The following is an 11,195-nucleotide window of genomic DNA, read 5'->3' on the forward strand; positions in this document are numbered from 1 at the left end:
TGGGAAATCTTGTAACTTGACTTTATTTTTTTTTCCTGCATGTCTTCCCTTTCAAGTTTCTCAATCTGATATAAAGGACACAGTAGTCTCTAATCATACTCTAATCTCTGCTGCTCTAAATCCAAATAATTTCTTCCTACACTCTGCTCAGTTGATACTTAAATCCCTTATTATTCAATGATCCCATTTTTAAACTCTGCTTGGGAAAGCAGTGGTGACTTTTGATGCTAATCCTGTTCAGTCCACTGACTCTATCCCCTTCAAGGAAATGGCCAAGTATTTTTAATGGGGTAAATATAAAACAGGGTATATCATAAAAGAGAAAAGAAAGCAAAGTTAGAATTTTCAAAACCACAGATGATAACAAAACTAGAATTCTTATGTTAAAACTCCAGAATATTTACTCTGATGAGCTATCTAATGCCATTAAAAATAACAAATGATACCCTTTATTTGCAGAGTTTATTGGAATGATTGTAGAATAAGTAAATGGTTTATATTCTGCTAATGTGCTAACAAATCCTAAGTTCAACCCTTCAATGAGAATTAACTTTACCATATTATGTACTCAAAGTTTTAATAGGCATATTAATTAGATAGTAATAATCTTCTTGCATTTATATCTTGAAGATTTAAAAGACCAGGAGAAACAAAAGAAAGGAGAATATGTGGCAGAGAAAGCTTCAGGTTGAGAGTGAGAACATCTCTTCATACATGTAACACTTTCCTGGCTGGGTTCAAACAAGTCAATACACAAAATCTGAGTAAATAAACAGATTAGTTTCAAGAGGTATGAAAATTATCCTAAAATAATACCTTTTGAGTTTATCTTAGGTAATGTAGTAATGATCACTTTTGCTAAAACAATCTAGGGCAATTTTCCTTTTGTCACAAGAGCAGACAAAACATCAGTCCTTTATTTCCTCTTTCTTACTGTATCCCTGCTGGTCTTTCTGTATATCCTTATCTATGGATTTCCATTCTCAATTATCAAGGCCAGCATTCTAACAAACTCCCGCATAATGTTCTCCCTCTTGGACAAAGTAACTCTTTGCTACTTATGTCACTTCTGAACCGAAACCTACCTTTGTCATGACAGTAATCACACCAGATTCTAATGGTATATTTATTTGCAATTTCATCTTTTGTATTACAATTTAGTTTTATCAGTTCAGGATTTGTAACATGTGCACCCTGAAACTCTTGTTCAAAAAGACCTTGCGAAAGAATGACTGACATTATTATTGGGTAACGGGTCTCTCTTCCACTGTGAATCATTCTCAAAGGTCATCATAAGTTCTTATCCCATGATATAATAATATTTAAATACAAGGTTGTATTACTTACTTTTCTATTACTGTGAGATAAAACACTGAGAACACACCTACCTATAGAAGAGTTTATTTAGACTTACAGTTCCAGAGGGATAAGAGTCCACAAAGGCAGGTAATTATGGAGTCAAATGGCAGTCATGGCGGGAGGAACAGCTGAGAGTGCACATTATGAACTGCAAGCAGGAAGCAGAGAAATGAGGATGGTAGCGGCATGGAAACCTTAAAGCCCATCCCAAGTGACACATTTCCTCCAGCAAGGCCACACCTCCTAAACCTACCCAAAGACAGCAATTACAGAGAAACTGTTCAAACATTTCATTCTAATCAACCAAGAGATTAGATGTACAAATCAGAAATGAAAGTTCTTCTACACTATGCAACAACTGTTTCATGGTGTTTCTGAATCAAGGTTCAGAAACAGAAAAGCTTAGTTAGAATTTCATTTTATCTTTGTCTGCACATATTCACCATTAAGGAAATTTTCTATTGAGCTCTTGGCTCCCATGTTGGAAAATGATTATCTATGTCTGATTTTCAACTGTTTCTTACAATGTTTTAAAGTCTTCTACATATAATACACCAATAGGAAGAAAAAAGTCTCAAGAGCAAGCAAAAGAGTCAGAGACACACATGATCCCACTGTTGGGAGTCTTACAAGAACACCAAGGTAACAGCCATAACATATATGCACAGAACCTGCTGCAGACCCTTGCAGGCCCCATGCTTGCCTCTTCAGCCTCTGTGAGCCCTGCTTGGTTGATTCAGTAGGACATGTTCTCCTGATGTTCTCCATGCCCTCTGACTTCTACAGCCTATTCTCCCCCCACTTTCACAAGGTTCCCCTATCTTCTGGTAGAGGAACCCAGTAGAGACCTTCTCCAATTTAGATACTTTGTCTGCATAATGGCTGTGGGTCTCTGCACTCTCTCTCCCATGTGCTGCTGGAGGTAGCCAGTCACATGAGGAGTGGACAAGGTACCGATCTATGAGTACAGCAGAATATCATTAGGAAACCTTTTGTTCAGATTTTTTTTTTTTTACTTTTCCTTTTTCTTTTTGCCTGATATGTTTGGTTCTATCCTAGGTCTCTGGGCTATCCTGTCTCTGATTCCTGGCGATCCAGGAGGGATGGCTCCTTCTAGAAAAGTGGGCCCCAAGTTAAATCAATCATTGCTTGGCCACTCCCAAAAGTTCAGCTCCACCATTACTCCATCACATCTTGCAAGCAGATGAGATTGTAGGTTGAGGGTTTTGTAGCTGGGTTGGTGTTTGGGTTCTCTTTTGGTAGCCTTCAGAGAACCTTTTCCTGCCAAAGAGACTAGAATGTAAGTGTGAACGTTCCATGGAGGTATTGGTTCAAACTTTTTACTTTTGAGGAGCTGTACGGATGTTGTCCTTGGCAATGGGACCCTGCTATCAGGTTTTGGAAAATAACTCTCTGTTCTGGCATTTTTCTTTGTCTTATTGTATCTTGTTTTGTCGTGTTTGGTTATCATCTCTTGGAAGCCTGCTCTTTTCTGTAGAGGAAACAGAGCGGGGAGTGAATAAAACAGATGAGACTTGGGGAGAACCACGATTGAGTACAAAATGTCAGCTACAGAGCAATACACGATGCAAAATTAGTAATCTGAAATGGAACATAAAATAGGTATATTTCATGTTAATACAGGCATAAAGAACATGAATTCTTACAAGGAAGAGACACTATGAAGGAGATTTATAACTCACACAGAATAAATATGGATTAAAATATAGAGAGAGTGGAAAAACAAGCAGCTGTATATTTGTTATAATGCATGTTATAAATAGTTGAACAGAGGATTGGAGAACTGGGTCACTGCACTAATTAGCTTGAAAACAACACACAGAAAGACAGAACACGTGACAAGATAATGAAAAGATGTCAAGGCTAAAATGAGACAGAGAATTTCACAATACACTCCTGTTCTTGAAGGCAAGTATGACAATAACACATCAGCTCACACAATCCCTTGTAACATCATATATTCTTCATCACAACATAGTGAAGCTACAAGATAATGAAAACACGCTAAAGAGAAAGAACATTCATTTGTAAAGGAATCACAGTTACATTCACACGAATTCTCAGTCACAGGATTATAGGAGAAAAAAATATCTATCTTCAAAACGTTGAATGAAAACATATGCCTAGTCATATATGTTCTGAGAAACTTCCACTCAACACTATTCAAAATAGAGTATCCAATGGGAAAGGAATGGTATTGACTTTTCATAAACCTTGACCTAAGATTCAGACAGTATGTGCCAAAAAATCATAGTTCCTTCAAATATTAAAATGAATGTGTATCAATTAAACATTAATTGATTCTCTAATACCTGAGTTTATTTATATCTTAATGATAGGGATCTGTGGAGCAATGTTAACTATATAAATTGTTAGGCTCTGGTTTAAAACTTAATCAATGTCACACTATACAAAACAGAAATAAGTACACAAAATACCAGAGATTATAAAACAGAGAATTAAAATGATTGAAGAGAACAAAACAAAACAGAAGGAAACATATTTATCAGCATTATATATTCTTATATTTTGAGTTAATTATATCCATGTTCTTCATCTGCTACTATTTTACGGATGTACATTAAAGATTAATAAAAGTTGACCTTCAAAAAGCAAATCTCAACAAATTGCAAAAAGTCATTATCATACTGGCTATATCATCTGGCCACAGAATAATTAAGGAATCAATAATGATAATAATACACCATTATCTTTGGGAATTTGCGCAGCATGCTTAAAAATTACTCATCTATGAAAACAGACCTTAAATTGCAGATGGAAAAACATTTAGAGTGAAATAGTTAAGTCTGTACACATCTGTACATGTGAAATGCTACTGATAATACACAGAATTCCAGAGAAAAGAGCCAAAAGACTATGGCTATATAAATACAAAGACAAAAGAAGTTTTTAAAGTATGTAATGTGTTAAAAATAGAAGAAATCAGTGAGTCCCTGGCAGTTATCCCACCTGCCTCAAATGTTGAGAGTTACAGAAGATTTTAAGTTGCATGCCATTGAAAGGCTTTTCACCTTGTTTAACCACTTTTCAAAGGTACTTAGGTCTACCTAAATGTCTCTAGAATTGTATTATCTTTTTTTATATATGAACTGCTTAAGCTATTTACTTACTAATGAACCCACAAGAGTCCAGTGAATAACTCCAAATCAGTGGTAACACAGATGGCCCTGGTTAAAATCAGGATGTCACACAATAAATTAAACAGTCATGAATCTGGGCAAGGTACACATGGATGAGGGGAGGACTGACAGAGCTGAGAACAAGGAAAAGAGGAGACAGAGAAGAAAGTAATAAGAATGCAATATATATATATATATGAAATCATCAACCAATGTGCTTAAAAAGAAAATTTTGGTGAATGGAATTTCCACATTAAAATGTGAAGTTCTCCCCCTTACATCTTCCTCCTTTGTACTTTCTTTCCTGAGCACAAGTAAAAGTCACACTGTAGATTACTTTTTCTACTAGAAGAATTATGTATATATATTGAGGCTGGAAATTGCTCAGTGGTTAGAGTACTGGTTGCTCTTCCAGATGACCTCAGTTTGATTCACAGTACCCTCATAGCAGCTCACAAGCATCTGTAACTTTAGTTTCAGAGGACCCAATGCCCTCTTCTGGTCGTCATAGGAACCATGCACACACGTAGTGCACAGACATAAATCCAAACAAAATATCCATATCATGTCCAGAGAATCATTATTAAAAATTAATAAAAATCAAACTAGTTTAAGCATTAAAGTAAGAGGCCAAATGACCAAGTTATAACTATTCATTAGCAAAAACAATCAGGACATTTTTGAGGAAAATGCAGGTACAATCTACCTAGAATACTTAGAAAAATTCTTAACACATACAGATTTAAACTCCTGAAACTTTGAGCAAGTAATCACTAAATCAAAGTTATTAGAGGGACACAAAATTGTATACTTAAAATATTTGAAATAAATCTATCATCTTCTGATCTCAACAGGTGAAAAAATTTATAAGATTGGACATCCTTTGTGAAAGAAACGTTCATTGTGAAAGTCATTTCAGTGTGTTGAATTGTGGGTCTGAAGATAGCTGAGTTCTAATCCCTGGAATGTATGAATTCTAGATACATAAATTATAAGGAACAACAAGCAAACATATATTGGTGAAATTATTAAGGCCACTCCACATTGTCAAAAGGAGATTTATTTAATGGTGTAACTTACAAATTAAGGGATAGGTAGGTCACGGGGTCTGGGGAAGGTGTATCGCAGTCCAGCGGTGTTCTCCTGGAACAGAGAGAGCGCTGGCCCAACCCGATCTCGGGTCTCCAGGTGCCTCCCTTGGCCCCGCCTAGTAGGCGTGACAGTTGCCAGAGTCTCGGGGGGGGGGGGGTTGGAACTTCCAGATCAAAGCTGGAATGGCTACTCACTACAAACATATATATATTATATATGAGCAAAATCCTTTTCAGTTGTGTTCAAATTATAGATTTTGAGAGGATGTGATTATCCTATACTACCAGATGCAAAGGCACATACAGGGGAGATTCATGACCACAAAAGAAAATCTCTCTGAGAGGAATAACTACATCAAGGGACCTATAACATGCCCAGATCTTGAAACATGTTTACTCGCAAACAAACTTTGAAAAAATAACATTACATCTACATAATTTAATGTCATAAAACATTTAATTGTGTATTTAACACTTACATTTTTCTAAAAATATGATAAGTGAGACAGCACCTATTAATTATTGGTTTTAATTATTTAAGTAGGAGTTACCTTTCTCACTGATATAACAAAATACCTGAGAAAAGCAAAGGGAAGGAGGAAGAATTTATTCTTAATCAGTTTGACAGTCCATCGTGACAAGGAAAGAACGATAGTGAGAACATTCCACTGGGTACCCTCACATCCTGAAGGAACAAGAAGAGGAGAGTTTGGGATAGTCTAACAGCCCTAAGGCCCAGCTCCCTGTGGCCTCTTTGCTCAGCCAGAGCTTACCTCCAACAGGTTGCACAAAAGTCTAAAACAGTACCACACACTGGGGATGAAGTGTTCAAATCTGAGCCTATGGAGATTGTTTCACTTTCAAAGCATTTTATTCTCATTTTACACTCTATCAATTATTTGAAATGTACCAACTAAGCAGAAACAATTGCCGTCAAAGGGTAAGAAGAAAGAAGATAACTGTGAGGTAGTTAATGCTTTAGACATAAGTAAAAATCTGCAAGATAACTTTTTCCTTTGGTCAGGAAAGGAAGCAAAAAGGAGAAAAATCTAAGATGAGAACTAAGCTTCAAGTTTTCATGTTGAAGTTATGTTTATTCAAAGATTAAAAAAATAAAAGAGTGTAACAGGCCTACAACAACAGCCAAGTAGTGAAAGCGTTTCAAGGTCATTAATAGCTTACATGCTTTTAGGTTTTGTGTTTTTAAAATTGGTCATGGTTTCTAAAAGTTGTTAACTGTTATGCATAATTTCCTCTTAGGTGAATAAATATATACTTTTACGGATTACTGCTTTCATGTCTATTTAATACGGAATAAGTTGTGTTCTTTGTGGCCAGTCATTGCACAGAAAGCATGAAATGACACCCACCCTAAGGATAAGCAACCCTTTCCCAAATAATCTTTATTAGAAAAGAAAGACAAGGATGAATAGACTTCTGCAGATAAAGATGCTGGCTTTGTATTTCCCCGAAGACCAAAACCTGTAAACAACTTAATCAAAAAATGATTATTTAAATGAATTATTGCTAAGAAAAACAATAGCATGTTGTATCATTGTAACAATGAGGTAGATTTCTCAGTACCAGTGTGCACAGTGTACCTGTGATATATTGTTGAGTGAAAATAGTACATACCAGAACCATATGAACAGAACAAAGCAATTTTAAGTTTAAAGAAACTACCTGTTTATATATTCATAGAAAATGTCTAGAAGGATAGACATGAGACTATTTATAGTAGTTACCTCTGGGTACAGGAATTGAAGTGAGTTTTAATGTGAATTTGCTTATTCTAGTGATGCACCCTCATATTGTTGCCTGGCCAATCAGCATTATTTAAGGAATAGTACTTTTAGAATAAATAGTCACTATATCAATAAATTATGCATATGGGAAATTGATAACTACCTTTCATCTCACTACTCTTCACTGTGCACCCCCAACTCCTACCTGTAGTCAAATGCAACTCCCATGTCATCCAACCCCATTCCTCAGCTGAGCATGTCAGTCCTGTGACTTGTCTTATTTAAAATTTTAGACTGATAATCACTAATATCATGAGTGATCTTCAGTCATAATCAGCAATCAAAATACATTTCCTTACAACCATCAATACTCTTTTTCCGGAAACCCCTTTTTCTTCTCCCTTTCTATTCAGCTTTCTAATTCTGTCTAAGAACCCTTCATAACTGATAACTTTCTCTCCTGTTTCGCTGAGTAGGCCACAAAACAATCAGGAGAAATTCCTAACAGCTACAGCCAGTTTACCTGCCCATGCATACTCCCTCTTTCTGGTTACTAGAGGAGAATTATGTCCAGTGATCATCTTTCCCCTATGCACTGCCCCCCACTTCTGCTTCCATCTCAAAAGGACAGGGCTCCTGCAATTCTCATTCTGCATTACCCCTTACTAATGCCTGCTCAGTGGCTTCCAGTGGTAGCCCGGTGATGTGTAACTCCCCTTATCTCTAAACAATGAAATCAAAACACAAGTGTCTTGGCACCACCCTCTTTTGACTGTGATCGTCTTCCTGCTCTGCATTCAAAATGAACCTTCTCCATATTCACTCCCCTGCTTTTCCTGGGCACTCCCCTCCCTCTTTCTCATGCACTCCCTGCACTCAGTCTGCTATCTTTACCTTTTCACTAACTGCTCTACACAGTGACTTCCCACTCGTCACTCACTTGACATTTTGGATTTGCTTCCTGATAATTTCCTAGCTTTTCTTTACCTTCTGATCACATCTTCCCAGGGGTCTTGATATTCTTTATTCTCTAATCTTATACCAATTTGGAGGACTTTGGGAGTTAGCATCTTTTCCCCACTGTCTCCTCTCACTGCCTGGGAAATTTGACTCATTTCTATTGCCTTGACATGCATGTTCATGCTGACAAAGCCTACACATGTCACTAACTCAGATGCCTCTGCTGATCCAATTACCCACTCATCATTTCCACTTACAAATACCATACTCATCTCCCACTGTGCCTCCACCTTCTGCATTCTTCATTATCTTAATAAGCTGCAGTTAGCACTGAGGCTGAAAATATGTTCCCCTTTCTTGCCAACCCATCAGAAGGTGTTTTATTCTCCTCCAAGCATGCTTAGAACCTGACCGTTTCATACATCTCCATCATGACCTATCACGCCGATTCACATCAGCATTGTTGTATAAATGAACTACTGGCTAACTTCCCACCTGTCTTCTGCTTCTGTTTTTCCCTTACTGACTATTCTCAACAGGCCAGAGTATTTATTTTAAAGCAGTGCTTCACAGCCTCGAGGTTGTAAGTCCCATGGGGGCAAATATCAAATAGCTTGTACATTATATATTTACAATTATGATTCATGACAGTAACAAAACTCCAGTTATGAAGTAGCAAGGAAATAATGTTATGGTTGAGGGTCACCACAACAGGAGGAACTGTATTAAAGAGTCACAGCATTAGGAAGGTTGAGAACCACTGTTTTAAAGTAATCCAGATAGTATTGTTACTCCTCTCACAAAATCCTCAGACAATTTCCTATCTCACTTATAGTTTCTTTCTTTCTTTCCTTCTTTTCTTTTTTTTTTCAAGAGCCAGGTTCTTACAATGACCAAGAGGTCCCTACATGATCTATTTTCCTTTTTATTACTTTCCTGACCTCATCCCCTTCTGCTCTCCCCTGATTCTGTTCATGACTTGCTACTTATTGAACACACTAGACAAATTCCCCCTGGTGTGATCTTTCTGCTTTCTTCCTTGCCTGCTGGAAACAGTCTTCCAAAACAGAGATACAGAACTTATTTCCTTATGTACTCTTTGCTGAACTTCTGTTTTCTCTTGTCATCGTGTTCTGCAACTGTCCTCAACCCTGTTCACCATGCTCACATTTCCTAATCCCCTTTCTGCTTTGTGTTAGCTAAAGCACTTGCTGTTATCAGAAATGTTAGGCTTATGTATTTATTTCTTTATGAATTGTTGAACACAAACTACAACAAAATCCTTGACTCTTGCTTTGCATCTGCATTCAGCTCATGGAATACACTTGAAAATAGTACAATTTCAGTAAATAATTTTGTTGTTGCTGCTGTCTGCTTGTTTTGATACAGTGTCTCACTATATAGCCTGAGCCACACTCCTCTCTGTCATCTGCTGCTTCAGTATGCCTTTCCCCACTCTGCTTAGCACTTGATTAGAAGCATGCATCATCACACCTGTGTCAATACATTTCATTTGTTTCTTAATTGATTTTTAGGTTTATTTACTTTATGTCTGTGAGTGTTGTCATCCCTACATGTATGTATGTGTACCGTGTACATGCCTGGGGCCGGCGGAAACCTGAAGAAGATGTTGCTTTGTCTGGAACTGGAGTTGCAGTAGGTAACAAGCTGCCGTATTATAATTAGGAATGAAACCCGGGTCTTCTGCAGGTGCACTTTACCATTGTGCCTTCTTTCCAGCCTCAACTAAAACTGTCTCAATGAACAGCTAAACATATAGCTCCGTCAGATGCAAGACAAATATTTTGAGATAATAAAGAAAAAAAAAATACATGGTTTATAACTATTAATGCCTTTTGTAGTCACCAAAAAAGCAATAAATAAGTCTTATGTGTTAGGAAATGTTCCATTTACCTATTGAAGTCAATAATGTAAAGCCATAAACATTAAATTGCTTAATCAATAATAAGTAGAATAAATTTATTAACAGGATTTGATGTCTTGCTGAGGACTTCATATGCATTTTTAAGTAATTAACTTATAATTAATTATAAATTGCAGTAAATTACTATTTATTATTTGTTTGAATACAAAAAGTATAAAAATATTGGTGATCACCAACTGTGCAGTAAATCCTCATATTTAATATTTTAAAATATTTTTCTTTTTCAGTGATTTTAATTTATTATTCTGTAGATAAAGAAAATAGTACCTGGGCCAAATCTTTTTTAAAACTCTGCCAGAGTCTTACTAGAAGTCTCACAGAAAGTTATCAGGTTATAGACATGGAGAAACTGAATGATAACTAAAGATATTTATTTATGTTTAAACTATAATTTTTTTCACATTTTTAATAGAACACTTTATTCATGAAATAGAAATTAATATCATATTGAGTGAAAATGCCCTAGAGCACACACAGATATAGTGCTGATTTGATTGGCATACTGGACATTTGTGTTCAGTATATAATACTAGAAGTAAATGGTGTGGTGGTTTGAGAGAAAATGGCCGCAAAGGGAGTGGCACTGTAGGGAGGTTTGGCCTTCTGGAGTAGGTGTGGTCTTGTTGGAGGAAGTGCATCACTGTAGAGGTGGTACTTGAGGTCTCATACATACTCAAGATACCACCAAATGTCTCAGATTACTTCCTGTTAACTGCAAAATGTTGGACTCTCAGCAATATGTCTGCCCATACACTGCCTTGTTCCACCATGATGATAATGGACTGAATCTCTGAACTGTAAGTGAGCCACCCCAATTAAGTGTTTTCCTTTGTAAAAGTTGCCATGGTCATGGTGTATCTTCATAGCAATAGATATCCTAACTAAGGCAGAGGGACAAGAAATTATTAATGGATATGTGAATAATATATGTTTG

The sequence above is a fragment of the Peromyscus maniculatus genome, chromosome 12 (genome assembly GCF_049852395.1).
Source record: "Peromyscus maniculatus bairdii isolate BWxNUB_F1_BW_parent chromosome 12, HU_Pman_BW_mat_3.1, whole genome shotgun sequence".
Taxonomy (NCBI): Eukaryota; Metazoa; Chordata; class Mammalia; order Rodentia; family Cricetidae; genus Peromyscus; species Peromyscus maniculatus.